Source organism: Rhinolophus hipposideros (assembly GCF_964194185.1).
Source record: "Rhinolophus hipposideros genome assembly, chromosome: 10".
NCBI lineage: Eukaryota > Metazoa > Chordata > Mammalia > Chiroptera > Rhinolophidae > Rhinolophus > Rhinolophus hipposideros.
In genome coordinates, this window is record NC_138056.1 from 36,125,439 (window position 1) to 36,149,806 (window position 24,368).

The following is a 24,368-nucleotide window of genomic DNA, read 5'->3' on the forward strand; positions in this document are numbered from 1 at the left end:
AGTTTCTTCATTTGATGACAAGACACTTGTTTGAAGTTGCTTTGTAGTTCAAAGATTTTTCTCTTTGTAACTAATATTAATATTTTGCGTTTGCTGCCACTTTAATAGCAAGTTAGCTTGGATTTGAGTGACTACTTTTGAATGTATAAGTTAGACATATTAAGTATAAAACAATCTAACACCAATTCATAAAAATAAGAAAGTAAAAATAAGCCTATATTTCTTTCAATGTTAACATTTTTGTTAAATTGTATTTTACTTTGTTACACATGTATGTGTAGACACATTCAATTTTCTGTAGATTGGTTCTTATTGTACATATTTTTTTATTCAATAATATGTTGTGGCCATCAAGTTATGTCAGTAAATACAGGTTTATAACATAATTTTTAATGATTACAAAGTAGTAATACATGTATTTACCATAATTACTTATCCAGTGAGTAGGTTATTTTCAATTTTTGGCTGTAATAAAAATGCTATATATTACATGTACACATCTTTTAATATTTTTTATGATTATCTTTCGGTTAATTTTTGGAAATTGCATTGCAAAGTCGAAGGAAATCCAACATTAAAAATTTTAACACTTATAGTCAAATTACCATTCAAAAAGTTGTATCCAATTTATAAACTCATTAGTGGTACATGAAAGTGTTTATTTTTCCACACCTTCACCAATACTAGTTTTTGTCCAGTTTACAAATATTTTGCCAATATTGTAGATTAAAACATTTTATTTAAATTTCTTTGATTATTAGGGAGATAATACATTATGTTACTAGACATTTGTATTTTTTCATTTGTACATTTTCTCTTTATATTTCATGTTCATTTTTATATTGAAGCATTGTTGCATGTACTTTTTATTTAGTAAACTAAAGATATGCAAAAGATTTGGTGACCAAATAATATAAAGCACGTCACCACCATGGTCAGATGTAGTAGTCTGTGCCCCAGGTTGGATTATTGAATGAAAAATCCTTGAGGGCAAAGGCTACGGTTATTTATTTATTCGTTTATTTTTTAATTGAGATATAATTGACATATAACTTTGTATTAGTTGTAGGTGTACGACATAATGATTTTATTTATTTATATTTTAATTTTTGTGTTCAGACTGTCTAGTGCAATCTCTAACCTTTGGTCATGATTTGCTGAATGAATGAATGAGCAAACAAGAATGGAACAATCTATGGTGATTGGGTGTTTTGAGGATCCATTTTTCTAAACAGATTGTGATTTTCTGGAACAGATGGTGATTTGCTTTGACATTTCCTTCTCTGTCTTCTTACTTTTGTGCTGCTCTCAGGACCAAAGTGGGCACTTGTATTTTGGAAATGTCTTCTTCAGCCTAAACTATTTTAGTTCTTAAAGAAGTAGCTTACTTCAAGTTGTGTGTTAATTCTTGCGAGTTAATTCTTAACTGTTTGCCCATCATAATGTTGCTTGTTTATTCCTAAATTCTCTGCAGAAGGAAGTATGCATTAAATTTTTTTTCTTTGTTATAGTAATGAACTCTGATTTTAGAAGCTTATACTTTTTAAATTGTTTGCTGTAAAATTCACCAATAGTATAAATCAGTTTAGATAAAAAGATTCGGAGTTGCTTTTCACATATGTAGCAAGACTGCATTTATATGACAAAGAGATTTATTGACTTCATATTAATGCATATTAGAATATTACTTGCCCTGAATGTTTGGAATCTGACTTGTTCCAAATTAAAATATTTCCAGAGTTAGAGATCTTAACTCCTAGAGTCCAGTGATTGAAAAAATGAGATATGCATCAGCCACAATATTTTCTGGATGCATTTTAAGTTTATCCCCCATCATTTAAATGCAAATGAAGGAATGAGATGTATTGAATGTGTTGCATAATTCCAATTCATACCTTTAAAAAATATTTGCTAGAAAGACAAGGTGTGATTATTTTAAAAATATACAAGTACTCAAAAACCCGTTTGGATTCTTCCAGCATTAGGCTCTGGATATGTAACCCGTTTGGATATGTTTGCTCTTGGTTTATTTTGTAGATAGCTTCAAAGTTATACTTTATAATTCAGGGCAGGATAAAATAAGAGAATAGTTTATAACAGGACCAGTATTCTTCACTGGCCTTGAACAATACACAGAGTGTGTCCACATAGGGTTGTGTGATGTCCCAGATAAAATTGCTCTCCTGGGTCCTAAAACATCAGAAAGTCATGAGGAGAAGAGTGTGATACCAAAAATAAATGACAAAGCTACCTTCCCTTGGTAAGACCCTCCTGTACTTCTTGAATCCCTGGAAGCAGGCATTACAGAGTTGCTGGAAATTGGATTGTGGAAGGCCTGAGACACTATTCCTTACAAAGAGAAGGCCTGGTAAAGAAACCTAATGGGTATATTAGCCATCGATACTTAAAGCTGTCCAAATGTCCAGGACAGATTCATTATCTATCAATCCTGATTAGAAAATAGAATACCTATCTAGGTAATTTGGGCAAAAGCCTAAGCTTAGGAAAGAGCTGAGTGAGGTATTTATTTCATATCTCAACTTAATTTCAGATGCTGATACTTAATCTGTTATGGCCATTTGTGCTACAAATGCAACAACGGGAGTAGTGATTCCTATAAATGATGTTGATCAAGATTTTTTTCTTTTCAGAATGAATTTTATCTAGTTAGCCAGCTAGATTAACTAACCTAGATATTTACTGGCTATGTTTTTTTAAAAATGGTGATTGAGTCAAACCAATCCCTAGAGTCTAGGAAAGTTTCCGATCTAAATCAGGAACCTAAACTCCATTATTTTTTTCAATTGAACACTACTCATAGCCATCCTCACATTTGGGAAAGAATGCAGCCTTTGCAACAAAGTTTCTTTGTTTTCAGGGAACTAAAAATGTGCTGTATTTAGACCAAACAATAAAAATAAACTACCAAACTACCTTCTAATGCATGGGGGTTCTGGAGAGAGGAAACCATAGATATTTAGAGGCATAAAGTGACTCATTGTGCTAGTTAAAACTTTTTTACAAGGCTAGCTCTGTTTGTGTGAGTTGCATCTGTTACCTCTTCGGCCAGAACGAAATTGTGTGCAAGCAAAAGAATTTTGGATTGAATTGTGGCTCATACAGAATGCATCGTATACAGCTTACCATCTAAATAGGTTCCATACTTTAGGGAGAACAAAAACTTCATCCTTTCATATTTATTCGACCTCCAAGGTACTCTTGTTGGACACATATATTTTCTGTGAAGTTAATTTGTTTTAGCTTGCAGACATAAATTAAACATGTTTTACAAATGTAACTTGTAAAAGTTACTTCACTTTTAAAAATTCTCCCTTTTATTTTTAGTTATACCTTATTTATACCTTATACTTTAGTTATACCTTTACTTTATACTTTAGTTCTACCTTATACTTTAGTTATACCTTTATCACTGACAATTAAAAAAAAGGTATAATAGATGGAGATGTTGTATTCTTAGCTGTAGAAAAATGACATAATTGTTTCTTTTGGTATTATCATCTTTGAAAAAGTTGTTAGAGTAGATTGTCACAACTGCCTTAGTTAAAAATAGTATGATTTGTGCCAGAATGTATACTTTAATAAATCAGATAAATGCAATTCACTCATCCTTTTTCATTTCGTTTTCTGTTGAAATTTTCAGGTCACTTTCATGAATTCAAAGGCAATTTACCAGTGATTTCTGGGTGCTGGGGCTGATTTCTTGTGCGTATTTGTAAGTATTGGTTTATTTATTACTCTCTTCATTGTGTAATGAAAGTTATCATTTGTAAATAAATTTTGAACTCCTTTTGTGTGTGAATTTTTGTTAGTTTTTTTGTGTTTTGCAAGTGTTATTTGTTTTTTTGTGTGTATGTTTTTTTAAAGAGAACTATAGAAAAAATATCAGCTGGTGAAAGAATAAATATATTACTTTTTGAAGATGGGGCTCAATTGTAGGAATGGATTACGTTAAAGGGCCTAGTTTATATACACAAGTAATTTACCCTGGTAAATTGTTACTGTCTTGTGGTTGTCTGCACTTGAAGAGCTCTGTGTGTCTGTACTCACAGAAAAGATGTGAGATGATACAGAATTCAAAGAGCTGTCAGTACGGGAGGAGATTATGTGCTAAGGAAGCAGAGATTCATTTAGTGAATATATAATGTATTTCAAATTGGGAGTATTCCGGCTTTCTTCACCATCCCCAAAACACTATGATATTTTAAATGGTGTTTTGGAGAACAAAGATACCTTTTCTCAGGAAAAAAGGTAAATTTTAAGAAAAGAATGAAACGAACTTTCATACTCAACTGAAGTTCTTTAAATTGATATATACTTGTTAATATAGAAGTAGTTCAGAAGATGTGGCAGGTGTTAAAAATGTCTGTGCATATGTAAGACCATATTTTAGTAATTAGAGTTTAAAATATATTTATATATGTACATTGTTGTAAACCATTGGCATCTAAAGGGCTCTTTTACATTTGATAACAACAAAGACAGAGAAACTTTTCTTTTGTTAGTGTACTCCTGTAAAGGAGTTTTAGAGACTATACTTCTAGGAAAGTATTTGGAAAAAAAAAGTAATCTTACGGAGTTTAAGTTCTTTAGTATTTAAGCAGAGACAGTGAAAATGTATTGAAAACCAGCTTTACTTTTCTTCCAGTAGTAGCATGATTGGGGCAGGCATTTAGAATGAACTTAAAAAAGTAGACATGTTTAATATAGAATGTTTAATATAGTTTAATACATTTTGCATAGTTTTAATGCTTTAAAAATGAATACGTTATTTTTATGAAACTATCAATTCACATTTTATTTTGAAGAGTTAATTCTTATATAAAACACAAATTATTAAACTACACGGTTCATTTGGATTAAATATAAGCTTTTAATTTGTGCAAGATATCGCAGTGAGGATTAGGAGGCAAAGAAGATGGAGAAAGAAATGTAAAGTATCTTTGAAGGGCTCTCGAGAAAAAGGATGATTCCAAGGAGCTGAGCTTATCCTATTAGAAATCCTAGTGAAGGGAAATAATTCTGAGCTGTCCAAATCTTACCTTCGTTGCTTTATCTTTTGCCTTCTTTCTCTCTTCTTTCATATCATTCAATCATTCCTTTTAGTAAGTTTAGGATGATTAAATTTTTAAAATGACAAAAGATAATTACTGGTATTTCCACCGAGATGACCTTTTTAAAAATATGGTTACATTTCTCATCACCCAAGGACCGGTTCCTGAATTCTTCACACTTTCTTCAACCCCCAAGTCATACAGAGACTAGCTTTGAATGGAGGTGATCCAATAAGCTGAGATTTTTCTTGTGACCTAACATAAAGAGATGCTGAAAATAGAAGAAGGGTCACGGTGGGTATAGTTTTTATATGGTTATTTCTGGAGTTCAACTTCAGATTTTGTCTGATCACTTAGGCAAAAGTCGTGCTAATCTTACAGGCTTAAAGCAATTGTTTTCCAGTCTCGAGAATTTCCATATGCTAGTTTAGGGCATGGACTTTTTGTTCCTTTGGTCAGTGGTCTCAAGCTTTGTTGTGGCCATCACCTGACTGTGAACCTTCTTATTAAAGAAGTGTAGCAGGATACTATGACTGAGATAAGTGAGATAAAATTAACATGGCACCCACAATGCTTGAGTTCCCATTTCTCTGAATTATTGTGGAAAATATCCACCACTTACAATGAATGATGAGGCAGCTAAAACAATAGAAATATTTATCTAGTCTGGCTTAAGAACAAGCAAGTGGGATCAGTGGCAATGGTTTCTTTTAGGAACTTGAATTTCCATGTCTTGGAACTTATTTGCTACATGATCTAAGGTAGAAAGTTATACCTCATGGCCATGGGAAGGTTTCTTAGTAAGGTGTTCAGAAGCCAGTCTGTGAGATAAGGAAGGTGGGATATTGTTTTGCACATCCATAATGAATGGGCCACACCAAGGGTGTGTGAGAACCGATTGGAATCTTACCCTACTCACGTCTACTACCTAGGTCAGAAGAGGAAAACACTCTGAAGAAAAATGGTTACCTTTTCAGAAGCTGAAAGCATATTATTATGGGGTTTCCCCGCCTCTTTAAAGTATAAAACTACCCTTTTCTTTTCCCAAAGTAGGCATTGTGTCATAAGACTTTGATTTCCATGTTAATAGTCCACATTTAATTTTTTTATCTCTAATTAAAAAATAATTACGGCATTCTGACCATTTAATTTTACCAGGGCAATAAATGCTGGTTAAAAGCAAAGCAAAACAAAACAAAACAGAAATAGATCATTAGATACCCTGCTTTTTCAGGTTACCCAAACCTTTTTAGTAATTTGATAATGAATTCCCTTTTATAAAATTGTGTCTCTGTTCATGGTCTCTAATAGCAGCAACCCTTTCCCTGAAAAGGAACAAAAATATTTTACTGCCTGGTACAAATAAAATGATTATTGCTTAGGCCATGATCGAGGCAAAAATAATAACAGTATCTTAACTTGGTATAACACTTGCTTTTGCAGACATTAAGTTGGCTTAATTTTGTAAAACCTCTGTGAGGTAAGTAGAAATTATTCACATTTTTGCAGAGTAGCAGGACTCAAACTTAGGGATTTATGGTACAAGTTCAGTGCTCTTTTCACAATACTAAGCTGTTCTCTCTCAGAGAATATTTTAGCTCTCTTTCTTTTGTTGTTTTTGATCACCATTTCAGTCTCCATTTGATTGCTGTATAAATATTTTTGAAAAGTTGGGGAAGAGTAAGTCAGGGAGGAGATCGTAGAGAGCCTTCTACAACTTCATTTCCTCATGTTCCTGGATATTTTCTCCTCCCTGACTTTTGCCTGTCACCCTCTTCCATAACTGCCACATGTTATGCTTCAGCTGAAATTTTTTGAATTGCATAGATTTTAATGAAGCAAACAAAAAGAATCACAAATTCATCTCTTTGTAGTATTTTTAAGTGGAAAGAAATGTTTCAAACTGAATATAGCCCAGTCCAAAGCTCCCTCAGTGAAAACATATGTGATTTTCAGGACAAGTAGGTCTGAGTGCATTATCTTTAAAAAATATTATTCCAGTCTAATCTTGACATAGAGCAGGTAAATAAAAAAGATGAGCTGTGAAAATCCACAAATAGGGCTTGAATGCCATTTTCCATGACAACGGGAGCTGCCCCATGAAAGCATTAAGGCTGGGAATGTAAGGAATTTAAAATTGTGCCTTCTCAGTTTTACAGTTGTGTGCTCATGTTAATTAGAGATATACTGACATTTGAAGTATCTACATTAATACACACAGCTACTATACATTTGTGAACTATGGCCAGAAATCTACTTTAATTGAAAGCAGTTTGCTAATCTGAATGTGTATATCCATTACATTTTAAGCTTTTGAAGTTTTATATACTAGTGCCCTTAGATACTTACTCTTTCTGCTCTCTTCACTTTCTGTTTCTAATTTATACCTGAATAGATAGCCTGGCCTATTTTTAATCTGCTAGCGGTGTTTTGGAGCAATATTGATGGGGTTTTGAGAAAAAAAAATTTTTTTAATAGTGACCTTGCTTTGCTATAGTTTCAATGTTTTTTTTCCTTCTCTGGCTTTCTAAATTGTTGGTTTTTCTTGCAAACCTTTAAGGTAGCCTACCACTGAAGTAAGGTAGGATTTAGGTTTATGGAAGTTGCTTCACTAGCTATATTTAAGCACCTTCACCATCACACTATGGTTTTAGCCAGAAAAGCCCCATATTAGAAACCTTGATGGGATGAACAGTGAAGAGGCGTTCTGGTTTTTCTAGTATAGCTGAGTTTCATCCTTCCCTCTTGATGTCAAGCCATGTACCTTCATTTTTGATTTGCAAATATATTCACAATAGCTTGGTGACTTCTTGAGGTCATTGTTAGCCATGGAGTTTTTGCTTTGTCTGTCTTACACTTAAAGGAAGACCTAACATTTATTTTTGCAAGCTTGTATTTCTTAAGAATCTGCCTGTCAGGATTTTTAACCTAATTGTTTTGTGCTTGCCATCTAATGTAACTCCCACACGTACTTTTTGGACCAATCCCTGAATATTACACAAGACCATTTAAAAAGAAGCTTTCTTTTTGTTGTACCAGAACAAACAGCTCTAAAAAGGTTTGTAATACTCTGGACTGTTTCTTTAAACCATTTTCCTGGCACCATGAAACCACTGAGACCTGGGACCATTAAAACTTACTCTGTACTATTATTATTACAGCCTATTTTTACCCTTTATTACTTTTTTCACTATATTTAAGTTCCTCTGTTCTTTATTGTTTCATGTTGCTTACTACATATTGTATCATCACAGCACATGTGGTAATTTCAAGTTAATTGCTCAATTATCAGCGATAGTCATGAAGCATTTGAAGCATGCGCAGTACAAGCTTAAAAATTTTCAAAATAAGTTTATGTGTCATAATCTTAAATGTGAAACAAGCCAATATCTGCAGGCATAAAAATACACCGCCTGAGCTAGGCATTTCAGGGAAGGCAAAAACCTACTCTTAAAATCAGGGCTTTTGTCTAGCACTGAAGTGTTTCATCTTTGCTAATTTCAAACAACATGTCTAAATTTGATCTTGGTTTACTTTTCAACTCTGAAAGTTTGGTCCTGGTTATGAAAGAAAAGGGAAGTGAAACTGTATTGATTCTATTGGCATATTTTACCGGAACCTCTCAATCATTATATTCACTGTCAAGTGGAATTTGGTGTGAAGTGGGTCCACGTGGGATGTCAATCAAAGAAGCTGACTTACTAACGAAGCACGATGATCCCTTTATGTGTCTTTATTCATAAGGCAATCCTCTAAATCAGAGGACACTTATAATGAGGGTAGTTTGTTGATGATTTATTTATAGTGAAAAAAACCCATGAGAAAAATGACGCTTTGGGGACGTATTCTGAATCCTACACAGTAATATTCTCAGATGCCTTTAAGATAACTTACACATTGTGGCAAAATAATTATTGTAACTCTTTTGGCAACGAGGCAAATTATCATTAAATTTTGCATTAGCATTCCGTTTAGGGTTTTCTCTAAACTAATAGTGTCAACAGCTCTTTTTTAGATGCGATTATGGTTCTTTTCACATTTTTATAGTATTGTAGTAAAGCTGAATTTACTGGCTACATTTGAAGGTGGAGTAGAGTGGCACAAGAGTCAAAGTTAAACTGATTTAGTGTCCTTTGGAGAAAAATTCTTCTTGAGATTGTAAACAATGTGGGGCTTGGGGGCAGTTTGCTAAGAGTGGCTAATAAATTTGAATATTCCCCCCAAAAGCTTCTCCCTGAACCTATTTGACCAAGAAGATAGGCTTAATCATCTTCCAGTATTCTTATATAACTTTCATTAATATTTAAAGGTATTAAATGTATATAGAGAAAGGGAAATAAAGCCATAATTTGAAGTGGGTAGTGGCCTCAAATATAAGGAAATGAGGGAATGTTAGTAAATACTTTAATTATGCATAGTTAGCTATCATTTTATAATGTAACGATCTATAAGATGTGAACTATAGCCTGTCTAGAATTCAGGAAAAATATAGTCATTGATTTACTTAAGCATTTATATAGAAATATTTTAGTGATTGTGTAGTTTATAGAGATTATTTGAATAATCAACAAAATCTGGTTCATTTTTTTGTATACTTGTCTCTACGCATGACTCTCAGCATATAGTTTTATCTGAAGTACATGTTTCATGTTATCTTGGAGTATAGGTATAATGCTCACACTTTACCAAATTTTTGCCAGCTCCAAACATCAAAATATGAGTTAAATATTGCCAGGAAAGATAAGATAAAAACATTTTCTACATTCTCTCCTTCCCTTCTCTCTCTCTCTCTCTCTCTCTCTCTCTCTCTCTCTCTCTCTCTCTCTCTCTCTCTCTCATTCAAACACCATCTGTTTGACTTCAGAACACGTATCTTCTCATTGTAGAACACCAGCGGGGTTTCACTTCATTTAGAATATTCTTGATTAAAAACTTATCTGATAAAATTTCCATAGGTTCAGCTGTGTTGGAGCACCTCAGATCTCTACATCTTAGTCTGAGAACGCTTACATCTTACCCTGAGACAGAATGCCATGAAAAAAAGGCCTGTCCCATATTTTTCTCATCCTGTTAGAATATTGCAACCATTTAATGCCAGCAGTTCTCTCCAGAAATACAGATTTCATATTCTAGATATTTGGGTTTCTATTCCTCCTACACAAAGAGAATACATTTCTCTCTTTCCTTCTCTGAGATTTTTCCTTAATTTTGGTCCTCGTGCTGCTAAATTGACTTTCGGTAACGGGCAGAGTGATTGTTGCATGCCCTACTGTGGTTTTTTTTTTTTTTTTTTTTTTTCTCCTGGAGGATACACGTGCCACTTATTGAGAGAGCGCCTGTGGGAGGAGCTGGTTGACCCAAGGAGCTCTTATCCTGGCAGGTGCCAGGAACTGGGGCTTGGATTGCTCATTCACCAGTGTGTTCCTTCCGCTTACCTCATTTTTGCTGCTTGAATTTTTCCTTGCTATTAATAAATATCATTGTCAAGAAGTTTTTTGTTTTAACACTGGGTTTTGCATAACACCAGTAACCATTTTCATTTCTTTATATTACTGGTATTATCTTTAAAAAAGGCCTTACTGCGGCTTTCCGTTCTATTTCTCAGGAAGGGAGGAGAGCCTGTGGAGAGGAAATGTAAGGTTTGCCTAATCTCGTATCGCAGAAAGGTGTCATTGTATCTAGTCTCTCAGCAGTGCAATGTAGTCTTGAAAGCATACATTTTAAGGCTGTTAGATATAGTTAGCTCAAACAGGAAGTACATATCTCCCAGATATATTGAACAAATACATATTTAAATCTTGACATCAACATAAAGTGTCCTATATAAACTCCCAAGAGTGTACAAGAAACAGATTTCTGTTATGTGGAGCAATAACCATCTTTACTGAACCAAATTGACAATCTTGAAAACTCTGTCTGGCCATATGGGAATTTATCATTTGAGGCAGATTAGCCTACTTGGAAGTTAGTATCTTAGTGAGGAGAGAGATGACCCATTAGAGTCTTCACGCTGGCTGGTGTAATCAGTGGTTAATCTAACTTCCAACTTGCCCCTGAAAACTATTTAAAGATGTGATTATCTATTTTCCCAGTTATGGCAAATCCTTTTTTAGGTAGCAAATATTTTCTTCCCAGGAGAGTGCTTAGTATCTGTTGGAAGTTAATTCAACTCCACAAATATAAATTGAGTACTGACTACATTCAAAGCAGAGAATTAGATGCTACATTGTAAACAAATGCAATGTACAAAGTTCCTGCCATCAAAATCCTTAGAATTTAGATACAATTATTACACCTTATTCCTTTTTGTGTCCCTAGTGTATAACTCAGTGCATGACTCAAAGGAGGGATTAATAAATGTTAATTAAGTTGCATTGATTATTGCAGAGGAGATAAGCAGAGGAGAGATGTAATTCCCTATGCAGAATATGTTAAGTGCCTTAATAAAGTCAAAAATAGTATGCTGGGGTTTGACAGAATTAAAGATATATCCCTTTACTTTTTATTAAAGCTTTTTCTTAAAAAAATTTTTATTGGGGAATACTGGGGAACAGTGTGTTTTTTCCAGGTTCATCAGCTCCAAGTCAAGTTATTGTTTTCAATCTAGTTGTGGAGGGTGCAGCTCCCTGGCCCATGTGGGGATCCAAGCTGTGACCTTGGTGTTATGAGCACTGCATTCTAACCAACTGAGCCAACCTGTCGCTCAAAGACATAACCCTTTAAGAAGAAGGACTGTAGGAAACAAGCTTTTTGGTGTTCTTTGAAAGTTGGGTAGAATTTTGTCAGTGGAATAGGGATGAAGAGTGGGGAGCATCCTGGTAAAGAGGAGAATTGCAGGTGCATGGGGATGGGGCAAATGGAAGCAAGAAATTATGGGATTGGAAACCTGAGAAGTCCAGTTTACCTGAGGTATAGGGTATATAGAAGCTAGAATGTTTAATATGATCTTATCATTATGGCCTGTAAGGCGAAGCTAAGGGCATTTGGTAGATCTTAAGGTGCCATCACATGCAAATAGTCTAGTCATATGGCAAGAGATTTGCTTTTGAAAAATTAGTTTGGCCAGCAGTTTGTAGAATTGGTTAGAGAAAAAAATACTTGAACTAGAGTAATAGCTTGTGAGAGATATTGCAGTAGTTCAGGGAGAAGGCAAAAGGTTTATACAAGGGTGGGTATTTTGGGAACAGAAGGTTAGGAACAGAAAGAAGAGACTTTGTCAATGTAGATCAGTAAGACTGGTCAGGTCATATGTAGTGGGGAACATGAGGGAAAGAATTGAATCAAAATGACTCCTGTTGCTTTTCGCTATTTCTGTTGTTCACCACAGTACTGGATTTTAGAAAAGGCACAAGGAAATTATCATGCTAATTATCTCTTGTCAATGCTCAAATCCCTTGCCATCTCATGGGTTAGATCCCCACTGAAAATGAAGCACATTTTTTTTCTTCCTGTGGAGCACTGGAACATTTGTTTTTAGAGGAATGAGAATACACTAAAAGATGAAATTACTTTGAGGATTTAGTGGCATACCATAAACACAAAAGATATTAACACGAGGAGTTCAAGTGCACAGGCAGGGCCTTGTTGATTTCAGAGGCATTAAGGTAAAACTTAGCTATCGTGACTGAGAAAAGTGAAGATAGTTGACATTATGGCATTCCTATCAGGTGGCTTTCACATAGGGATTAGTACATGACATCTGTGAGGAATAAAACAGGTGTGCACAGAGTTTGGTTACTTGAAAACCCTCTCAGTTGAAGTGATGACTACGACTCCCTGGTTATATTGCTGTATTCTGTTCTTCTCCACAGAAGGTATAGTTGCAGCAAATAATATACTTAAGATATAGGCCTGCTCTAAGGCCTTCCCTTTAAAGGGAAAAAGAAATAGTGCAGGAAACTGTACTTATGAGTAGGAAAAGACATTGAAGTAAAAGTTAAAAAATAGACTTTTCCAAGAAAATAGGTTAAAGTCAAGTTGATTTTGTAAAATCCTTGTCATTCTTACTACCTTACCCTCATTCATTTATTAATTCACTCAGTAATATGAATTCAGAACTACTCCAGACGTGAGTAGAATTTAACGTGGAAAAGGGGGAATTAATCCTCATGAATTTATAATGTAGTGGTGGGATACACTTATATGTAAAAGAAGAGTAAAAGGGTGACTGATAAAAAGCCTAGCAATTCCTTCCTGGGAAACAGTTTGGCCATTGTTTCTTCTTGGTGGAAGGAACATTGTCATTGGTGGAAGGGGCATGGCCGTTGTTCCTGCATAACAGGTTCCAGTAAAGTGCTTTTTGAATGAATTACAGAAACTTTGTCTCTCATATATTCTATCAATTAAGACATTTTAGGTTAAAGATCTTAAAAAACTTAACTATGCTATGGGAAAGTTAAAAATCTATTACTTTTTCACACCTTAAACTTTTTATATGCCTCTATACTTAATAACCCCCAAACAACTTTTGAGCGCCTTCTATAAATCAGAACTATATTAGACACTTCATACTAGTTTTAAAATATACCGCATATGCGTGAATTTGAAGAACTAATATTGTGAAAATGTCAATACTACCAAAGGTTGTCTAGAGATTCAATGCAATATTTATCAAGATTCCAATGGCATTTTTTACAGAGTAGAAAAAAACACTCCTAAAGTTTATATGGAACCACAAAAAATCCCAAATAACCGAAAAAAACCTGAGAAAGAAGAACAAAGTAAGAGACATCCCACTATCTGATCTTAAGCTATACTAATCAAAACAGTATGGTACTGGTATAAAAACAGTCAGATAGACCAATAGAACAGAATTGAGAGCTCAGAAATAAACCCAAGTGTATATGTTCAACTAATGTTTGACAAGGGAGCCAAGAATATGCAATGAGAAAAGACAGTCAATCTCCTCAATAAACAGTGCTGGGATCGTTGGATATTCCCATGTAAAAGAATGAAACTGAACTCGTATCTTACACCACTCACAAAAATTAACTTGAAATGGGTTAAAGACTTAAATGTGAGACCTGAAACCATGAAACTCCTGGAAGAAAACATATACAGTGGAATATTATTCAGCCATAAAAAATGAGGAAATCCTACCATGTGTAACAACATGGATGGATCTTGAAGGCATTATGCTAAATGAAATAAGTCATACAGGGAAAGACAAATACTGTATGCTTGCACTTATATGTGGAATCTAAACACATACACACACGCACACACACACACACACACACACACACACATATACACAAAAAAAAATACCAGCCAAATTCATAGAAAAAGAGATTAGATATGTGGTCACCAGTGGCATAGGGTGAGGAGAGGAATTGGAGTGAGATGGGCAAAAGGTACACATTTCCAGTTATGAGGTAAGTAAGTACTAAGGACGTGATGTACAACATGACGGCTATAGTTAACAGTGCTGTATGACATATAGAATAGCTGTTGAGAGTAAATCCTAGCAGTTCTCATCCCAGGGAGAATTTTTTTCTCTTCTTTCTTTCTTTATATTGTATCCATATGAGATGAAGGATGTTGCTGAACCAGTTGTGCTAATCACTGAACAATAGAGGCATACCTTGTCTAATTGCTCTTTGTTTTATTGCGCTTCACAGATGTTGTCTTTTTTATGAATTGATAATGAGACCTCCTACCAGGAAAAAGATTACAACTCGCTTTATTGCGAGACTTACTTTATTGCAGTGGTCTAGAACCAAACCTGCAGTATCTCCAAGGTATGCTTGTATACAAGGACAATTATACCAATTTGATTTGGTATAAATCAAATCATCATGCTATGCACCTTAAACTTGTACAATGATGTATGTCAATTATTTCTCAATAAGACTGGAAAAAATATATTGTGTGTAATTCCCACCATTCCAGAGTGCTGCTGTGATCTTAGGCAAGTCATGTAACCTCTTACAGCCTTAGCCTCCTCACCTGTAAAGTGAGAATAGTACCTACCGCATGCTGGGTTTTCTTTACAGCTTTATTGAATTATAATTGGTATACAATAAATGGCATGTATTTAAAGTATATAATTTGGTAAGTTTTGATATAGGTATACACCAGTGAAGTTATTTCCACAATCAAGCTAATTTGCATATCAATACCCCTAAGTTTCTTAATGCTCCTTTAGAGTCCCTCGCTCGGCCCCTCCTTGATGTATCTTGACCTTGCCCCCAACCAATCATCAATCGGCTGTCTCTGTAGATTAGTTTGCATGGAAAAACTTTTTGTATGTTGAATCATACATTACATAATCTTTTTTGGGTCTATTTTCTTTCATTCAGCATAATCATTTTGAGATTCACTCATGTTGTGCACGTCAATATCTTATTTTTAAATTACGAGTAGTATTTCATTGTATGGATATAATACAGTTTTATTATTCGTTTGGTTCTTTCTAGTTTTTAGCTATTACAAGTGAAGCTCCTTTGAACATTTGTCTTTGGGTGGACATATGCTTTCATTTCTCTTGGGTCAATACCTAGGAGTAGAATGGTTAGGTTGCATAAGTGTATGTTTAACTTTATAAGAACTGCCAATTTTTTCTAAAGTGGTTGCACCATTTTACATTCCTACTAGCAGTGTGTGAGAGTTCCAGTTGCCCCACATCCTCAGTAACAGCTGGTATGTTTAGTCTTCAGTTTTTGCCATTCAGGTGTTTATAGTGTTATCGTAATGCAGTTAATTTCTATTTCCCTATTGACTGATGATGTTGAGCATCTTTTCATGTACTTATTTGCAATCCATCTATCTACTTTATTGAAGTAGCTTTTAAATCTTTTCCTGTTCTTAAAAATTGGGGTTATCTTCTTTTTATTGAGTTGAAATAGTTTTTATATATTCTAAATACAAGTTATTTGTCAGGTAGGTTTTGCACATATTTTGTACTAGTCTGTGGCCTGCCTGCCTTTCAATTTTAAGTAGTTTTTGAAGAGCAAAAGTTTTAAATCTTGATGAAGTCCAATTAATTGTTTTACTTTTATATTTCAATACTTTTTGTGTCACATTTAAGAAATCTTCGCAAAAACCAAGGTCACTAAGGTTTTCTCCTATTATTCTTTTAGAGGTTTAATAGTTTAATCTTTTAATTTAGGTCTGTGATTCATTTTGAATTAGTTTTTGTAATGGGAAGATAAGGTTTAAGGTTTCTACGAGGTCTGACAATTAAGTTCGCAAACTCATCCTAGAGAAAGTGCTACATACTTCATCGCTGAATATCACTATGGTCAACTTTGAAATACTCCACTTGGGAAGCTATGCACCTATGCCAGCACCTAGTCCACCCTTCAAAGCAATTTTGGAACTGTTTTTCCAGAATGGCCATCAAAGCTGTTGTCATATTACCCTTGATGTCCTGAATGTCATCAAAATGTCTTCCCTTCAATATTTCCTTTATCTTTGGGTAAAGAAAGAAGTAATTGGGGGCCAGATCAGCTCGGTAGGGAGGGTGTTCCAATACAGTTATTTGTTTACTGCCTAAAAACTTCTTCATAGACAGTGCTGTGTGAGCTGGTGCATTTTTGTGATGCAAGAGCCACAAATTCTTGGCCTAAAGTTCAGGTCGTTTTCATCTAACTTTTTCTCACAGCCTTTCAGCACTTCCAAATAGTAAACTTGGTTAACTGTTTGTCCAGATGGTACAAATTCATAATGACTAATCTCTCTGATATAAAAAAAAGTTAGCAACATCGTTTTGACTATTGATTTGGACTGATGGAAATGTTTTGGTCATGAGTGACTTCCATTGTGCACTTTGATGCTTTGTTTCAGGGTCGTATTGGTACACCCATGTTTCATCACCAGTGATAACACGGCCCAAAACATCGCCTTGTCTCTCCAAAAGGTCTTGGCAAACTTCGACTCTCCTTTGCTTTTGTTCATTGGTGAGCTCCTTTGGCACCATTTTTACACACACCTTTCTCATGCCAAGATTTTCAACTAAGATTTTCCTAACTGTGTCTCTATCAATGTTTACTTGGTCTGCTATGCTTCTCACAGTCAGCCAACGATTTTTATGTATAATTTGACGAATTTTTGCAGTTCTTGTCAGTTCTGCTCGCTACTGGATGCCCTGACCTCTCTTCATCAGTGAGGCGTTCTCTCCCCTCAGAAAAACGTTTAATACATTTGTACACTGCCGTTTTCTTCGTGGCATTATCCCTATAAACTTGGACTAACATGTCCCTGATTTCACTCCCACTCTTGCCAAGTTTAACAAGAAATTTAATGTTTGTTCTTTGCTCTAATTCAAGCTCAGACATTCTTGTGATGGCACACAAAAACACGAAACAATAATGAATGCCACTCAGCAAGATACCACCACAAGTCGACACGAACACAGTTGTGAGACTGATATACCAAGGTTATGAAACCATACCAAGCTGTTTGTACAGTGCTGCCAGTATAAGCGCACAGTGGCAAGTTCACGAACTTAATTGACAGACCTCATATTTTTGCTTACAGCTATCCTATTGTTCTAGGGCTATTGGCTGAAAAGGTTATCCCTTCCCTATTAAATTGCCTTGATGCTTTAATTGAAAATCAATTGACCATATATGTATAGGTTTGTTTCTAGAGTCTCTATTCTGTTTCATTGATCTATTTGTCTATTTTTTTATGCCACTATCTTGATTACTTGATTACTATAGCCTCATAGAATGGATTGGGAAGTATATCCTCCTCTTAAAATTTCTGGAAGAGTTTGTGTACAATAGATATTAATTTTTAAATGCTTGAATGACATCACTAATGAAGCCATCTGGGCTTGGGTTTTTGTTTGTGGGAGGGTTTTTAACTAAAAGTTCAATTTCTTTAATAGATATAGGGCCAATTAGGTTGTCTATTTCATCTAAGTTATGCACTTTATTTAAGGACATTTCATTTAAGTAGTTGAATCTATTCCCATAGAATTGTTCATATCTATTTATTATTCTTTTAATATCTGTAGAATCTTTAGTGATGTCGTCTCTCATTTCTGATATGAGAATGTAAACACAACATATCAGAATTTAATATTGCTTTTCTGTTTTCTATTTTACTGATTTCTGTTTTTATTCTTATTATTTCCTTTTCTCTGCATACTTTGGGTTTAATTTGCTCTTCTTTTTCTAGTTTCTTAAGATGAAATCTGAGATCATAGATTTGAGACCCTGTTTTTCTTTTTCTTTTTCTTTCTCCCTTCTTTTCTTTCTTTCTTTTCTTTTTTTCTTATTAAATTTGTTGAGGTGACATTGGTTAATAATGTTCAATAGGTTTCAAGTGAGTGTGCAGTTCTATAATACATCACCTGTATATTACATTGTGTGTTCACCACCCAAATCAAATCTCCTTTTGTCACCATATATTTGACTCCTCTTCTACCTCCTCCCATCCCCCTTTATCCTCTGGTAACCACTAAACTGTAGTCTGGGTCTATGAGTTTTTGTTTGTTTGTCTTGTTCAGTTGTTACTTTCAGTTTTATATTCCACACATGAGTGAAATCATATAGTTCTGGACTTTTTCTGTCTGAATTAATTTGCTTAGCATGATAATCTCAAGATCTATCCATGTTGTCGCAAATGGCAGTATTTCATCTTTTCCGATGGCTGAATAATATTCCATTGTATATATGTACCACATCTTCTTTATCCAATTGTCTACTGAAAGATACTTTGGTTGTTTCCTTGCCTTGGTCACTGTGAATAGTGCTGCATATATCTTTACAGATAAATATTTTCAGTTTTTTGGGGTACTTACCCAGGAGACGGATTGCTGGGTCGTATGGTAATTCTATTCTTAATTTTTTGAGAAACTTTCATAGTGTTTTCCATAGTGGCTGTACAAGTTTACATTCTCACTAGCAATGTCTGAGGGTTCCTTTTTCTCCACAACTTCTCCAACACCTGTTATTACCAGTCTTGTTGACAATAGCCATGCTAACAGGTGTGAGGAGGTATCTCGTTGTGGTTTTGATTTGTGTTTCCCTAATAGCTAGTGAAGTTGAGCATCTTTTTATATATCAGTAGGCCATTTGTGTGTCTTATCGGGAGAAGTATCTGTTCAGGCCCACTGCCCATTTTTAAAATTGGATTGTTTTTTTGTTGTTGAGTTGCATGAGTTCTTTACATATTTTGGATATTAGTCTCTTATTGGAGGTGTTGTTTGCAAATATCTTCTCCCATTCGGTTGGTTGCCTCTTTGTTTTGTTGATGGTTTTGTTTTTTTTTTCTGTGCAGAAGCTTTGAAGTTTGATATCATCCCATTCATTTATTTTTGTTCTTATTTCCCTTGCCTTTGAAGTCAAATTCATAAAATCCTTTCTAAGACCAGGAATTTATCCTAAGTTTAGTACCTATATTTTCTTCTATGCATTTTATTGTTTCAGGCCTTATATTTAGGTCTTTAATCTACTTTGAGTTAATTTTGGTGTATGGTGACAGATAGCAGTCTAGTTTCATTCTTTTGCACGTGGCTTTCCAATTTTTCCGGTACAATTTATTGAAGAGGATTTCTTTTCTCCATTGTATGTTTTTGGCTGCTTTGTTGAAAATTGTTTGCCCATATACATGTGGGTTTATTTCTTTTCAATTGAGACCCTGGTTTTCAATATAGGTATTAGTAGTCCTATAAATTTACTTCTAAGTATTGCTTCCCATAAATTGCATCCCATAAATTTTGATATGTGATATTTTCATTTTTATTCAGTTAAAAATGCGTTCTAATTTTAGTTTTTAATATTTAGGAATTTTCCCGATGTCTTTCTGTTATTGAATTACTAATTCTTTTGTTGGCTGGCAAGTTCTATAAATGTAAATTAGGTAAAGTTGGTTGATAGTATTGCTTAGATCTTTTAAATCCTTTCTGATTTTTTTTCTACTTGTTGTATGATTAACTGAAAAAGAGAGATTTTTTAAAACTCTGATAATAATTCTTGAAATTGTATTAGTTTTTCTTTCTTGTATTTTGAAGCTTGGTAAATATTAGGTAAATAAATGTTGAGGATCATTATGTCCTTCTAATGAACTGACCCCTTTATCATTATACAAGAACCCTTTTATCCCCAGTAATATTATTTGCTCTGAAATCTACTTTTTCTGATAGTCATTACAGCTTTCTTTTTATTAGTGATACCATGGCATATATTTTGTATATTTACACTGTAAAAATATTGTTTCTTCATTTTTAAAGCAGATTTTTTATAGACTACATGCAGTTGAGTCTTGCATTCTATTCCAGTATTACAATATTTCCCTTTTAATTTGAGTGTTTAGAACATTTACATTTAATGTGATTATTGACATGGTTGAATCTGCTCTTTGTTTTCTATTTATATGATATGTTCATTATTCCCTTTTCCCTTTTTCTTGCTTTCTTTTGAATTTCTTCAGAATTCTTGTGTTTTCATTTTAAATCCTTTGTTGGCTTATTCTAATTTTTTGTTTTATTATATTTTTGTGCTTGATTTAGAATTTATAGCAACCCCATACAACTTATGACAGAGTCCTCCTTCAAGTTATATTATCTCACTTTATGTATGGTATAAGATTCTTACACTAGTATACTTCTATTTCTCTCCCTTAGCCTTTGTGCTATTGTCATCATCCACATTACTTCTACATATGTTATAAACCTAAAAATAAGAATTAGTTTTGCTTTGAATAGTCAATAACATTTTAAAGAGGTTTAAAAAGAAACTGTCTTATATTTACCCATGCATACCATTTTCAGTGTACTTTATTCCTTTGCTTAAGATTCATATTTCCATTTGGTAACATTACCTTTTGCCTGAAGGATCTCTTTAATATTTCTTGCAGGGTATGTATGCTGATGAGCTGGTAAGATTTCCTTCAGATTTTGTAGTTTTGAAAAATCTTTATTTTGATAGGTATAAAATTTTATATTAACTTTTTGTTTAATCCATGTCTTTTTGCTTGCATTGTTTTAAAAAATAAGTCTGCTGTAATTCTTATATATGTTCTTCTGAATGTGATGTGTTGTTTTGCTCTGGGTGCTTTTAAGATTTTCTCTTTTTTAGAAAAGATACTTATTAAAATATAGCTAACATATAATATTGTATTAGTTTCAGGTGTTCACAACAATTATTCAACATTTATATACTTAAAGAAGTGATCACCACAATAAGTCCAGCAACTATCTGACACCATACCAGGCTATCATAATATTATTAAATATATTCCTTATACTGTATATTATAGCTCCGTGATTTAAACCTCTTATTCCCCTTTACCTTTGCCCCCCTTTTTAAAATTTTTCAATTACAGGTGACATTCAGTACTATTTTATCTTAATTTCAGGTGTACAGAGTAGTGGTTAGACATTTATATAATTTAAGAAATGATCCCCCTGACTAGTCTAGTACCCACCTTTCACTATACATAGTTGTTATTGTATTGTTGACTATATTCCCTATGCTTCACATCCCAATGACTACTTCGTAACTACCAATTTGTATTTCTTAATCCCTTCACCTTTTTCACCGTCTTCAACCCCCGTCATCAATCACCATGGTAAATTTAGTACCCATCTGACACATACATAGATATTACAATATTACTGACCGCATTCCATATGCAATATCCTACATCCCAATGACTACTGAGTAACAGCAAATTTGTACTTCTTAATCCCTTCCCCTTTTCACCCATCCCCAAACTGACTCCCACCTGGCAACCATCAACATGTTCTCTGTATCTCTGAGTTTGTTTCTGTTTTATTTGTTTATTTTGTTTTTTAGATTTCACTTATAAGTGAAATCATATGACATTTGCCTTTCTCTGTCTGACTTACTATACTCAGCACAATACTCTCTAGGTCCATCCATGTTATTGCAGATGGCAAGATTTCATTCTTTTTTTATGGCTGAGAGATATTCCATTTTATGTACATATGTACCACCTCTTCTTTATCTATTCTTCCATTCAGGGACACCCAAGTTGCTTCCACATCTTGGCCATTGTAAACAATGTTGCAATGAACATAAGGATGCACACATGCACTCAAGGTAGCATTTTAGGGTTCTTTGGATCAGTACCCAGAGCTGGGGTACTCGGTCCTTCTTTATTTCTTGTTGTAGCCTTTGTTCTAAAGTCTATTTTGTCTGGTATAAGTACTGCTACCTCAACTCTTTTTTTTCTTTCCATTTTCATGAAATATCTTTTTCCATCCCTTTACTTTAAGTTTGTGTGTGTCTTTTGATTTGAAGTAGTCTCTTGTAAACAGCATAAGTGTCATGTTTTCTTATCCATTTAGCCATCCTATGTCTTTCGATTGGAACATTTAAACCATTTACATGGAAAGTAATTGTTGATAGATATGTAGTTATTGCCATTTTATTATTCGTATTTTTGAACTGTTCCCCCCTTTTCGTCTTAAAGAAATCCTTTTAACCAGTATTTCTTATAATACTGGTTTGGTGGTGATGAACTCCTTTAGCTTTTTCTTGTCTGGGAAACTCTTTATCTGTCTTTCGATTCTAAATGATAGATTTGCTATTTTGGTTGTATGTCTTTGCTTTTCATCACTTTGAATATTTTGTGTCAATCCCTTCTGGCCTGCAGTTTCTGTTGAGAAATCAGTCGATAGTCTTATGGGAGCTCCCTTGTAGGTAACTAATGCTTTTCTCTTGCTACCTTTGAGATTCTCTCTTTGTCGTTAATGTTGGCATTTTTATTATGATGTATTGTGGTGTGGGCCTCTTTGGGTTCATCTTGTTTGGGACTCTGCTTCCTGAGTTTGAATATCCACTTCCTTTGCCAGATTGGAGAAGTTTTACATTATTGTTTCTTCAAATAAGTTTCCATTTTTTTTGCTTTTTCTCTTCTGGTACCTCCATGATCTGACCGTTGGCACGTTTGACGTTATTGCAGAGGCTCCTTAAACTGTCCTCATATTTTTGTATTTTTTCTGGTTTGATGTTTGGTTGGTTGTTAAATGCTACCATATCTTCTAAATCATTGATTTGATCCTCTACTTCATCTAATCTACTGTTGATTCCCTCTAATTTATTGTCCATTACACTTATTTTATTCTTTATTTCTGACTTTTTTTATGTTTTCTATCTCTAATTTTATGTTTCCTATCTCTCTGTTGAAGTTTTCCCTGAGATCATTGAGCATCGTCATAACCAGTGTTTTGAACTTTGCATCTGGTAGGTTGCTTTTCTCCATTTTATTTACTTCTTTTTCTGGAGCTTTGTTCTGTTCTTTTGTTTGGGACATGTTTCTTTGTCTTCCCATTTTGGCTACCTCCCTGTATTTGTTTCTATGTATTAAATAGCACTGCTATGTCTCCCAGTCTTGGGAGAGTGGCCTTATGTAGTAGGTGTTCTGTGGAGCCTAGTGGTGCAGTCTCCCTAGTCACCAGAGGTGGCAGTACCAGGTGTGTCCCTTGTGTGGACCCTCCTATTGTAGTTGAGCCTTAGTTGCTATTTTCACATCAGTGGGAGGGACTGACCCTCAGGCTGAGTAGTTGTGAGGACTGGCTGTGACTGCAGTTGAGGAGTTGTAGTGCAGGGGCTAACCCTACAGAGCAGGATTTGCCTTAGCAGGGCTGCTCAGTCTGCCCTTGGGATGTGTTGTTCTTGGAGACAGGTTGTTTTGTAGTTTAGTTGTAATTTTGATGTGGTCATGAGAATATGCAAGCACAGTGTTTACCTACTCCACCATTATGAGTAGGAATATTTAGATTTTCTCTTTATCACTGGTTGTAAGCAATTTGATTTTTTTGTGCTTTATTTAGTATAGTTTTCTTAATGTTTTGTGGCCTTTTTTTTAATTCTTGTATTTGTGGTTATGTAGTTTTTGTCACTTCTGGAAATTTTTCAGCCATTATTCAGAATTTTTTTGTTCACTCCTGTTTTTTTGTGGAATCCAATTACATATATGGTAGGCAGTGATGTTGTCCTAGGGTTCAGTGATTCTGTTCACATTTTTTGTGTTTTGGTTTTTTTCATTTTCACTCTGTTTCATTTAGAATTGCTTCTGTTGATAAATCTTTAAGTTCATTTGTCTTTCTGGCAGTGACTGAGCTGCTTTTTCTTTCACCTAGAATATTATTTATCCCAGACATTGTATTTCTTATTTCTAGGAGTTAAATTTGAGTTTCTATTGTATGTTCAATGTATCTACTCAGCATGTTCAGTTTTTTTTTTTCTTTTTTTTTTTTTAGTTCCATGAACAAATAGAATGCAACTATAATAACTGTTTTAATGTCCTTGTCTACTCATTCTATCATCTGTGTTATTTCTGGATCATTTTCAGTTGATTGATTTTTCTCCTCAT

The 24,368-nt window shown here is 34.2% G+C and overlaps 1 protein-coding gene across 3 annotated transcripts in view; it reads left to right on the forward strand.

Moving 5' to 3' along the window:
• The window catches only part of SOX6 (SRY-box transcription factor 6), a 588,685-nt gene that overhangs the window by 96,242 nt on the left and 468,075 nt on the right, over positions 1–24,368 (forward strand). For 2 of the 3 annotated variants that reach the window (XM_081063955.1, XM_081063956.1), the window contains exon 2: positions 3,662–3,733. The exons of the other annotated variant lie outside the window; for it this stretch is intronic. The gene's annotated coding sequence lies outside the window, so the exon portion shown is untranslated. The remainder of the gene's footprint in view (positions 1–3,661; positions 3,734–24,368) is intronic. 3 annotated transcript variants of the gene reach the window in all.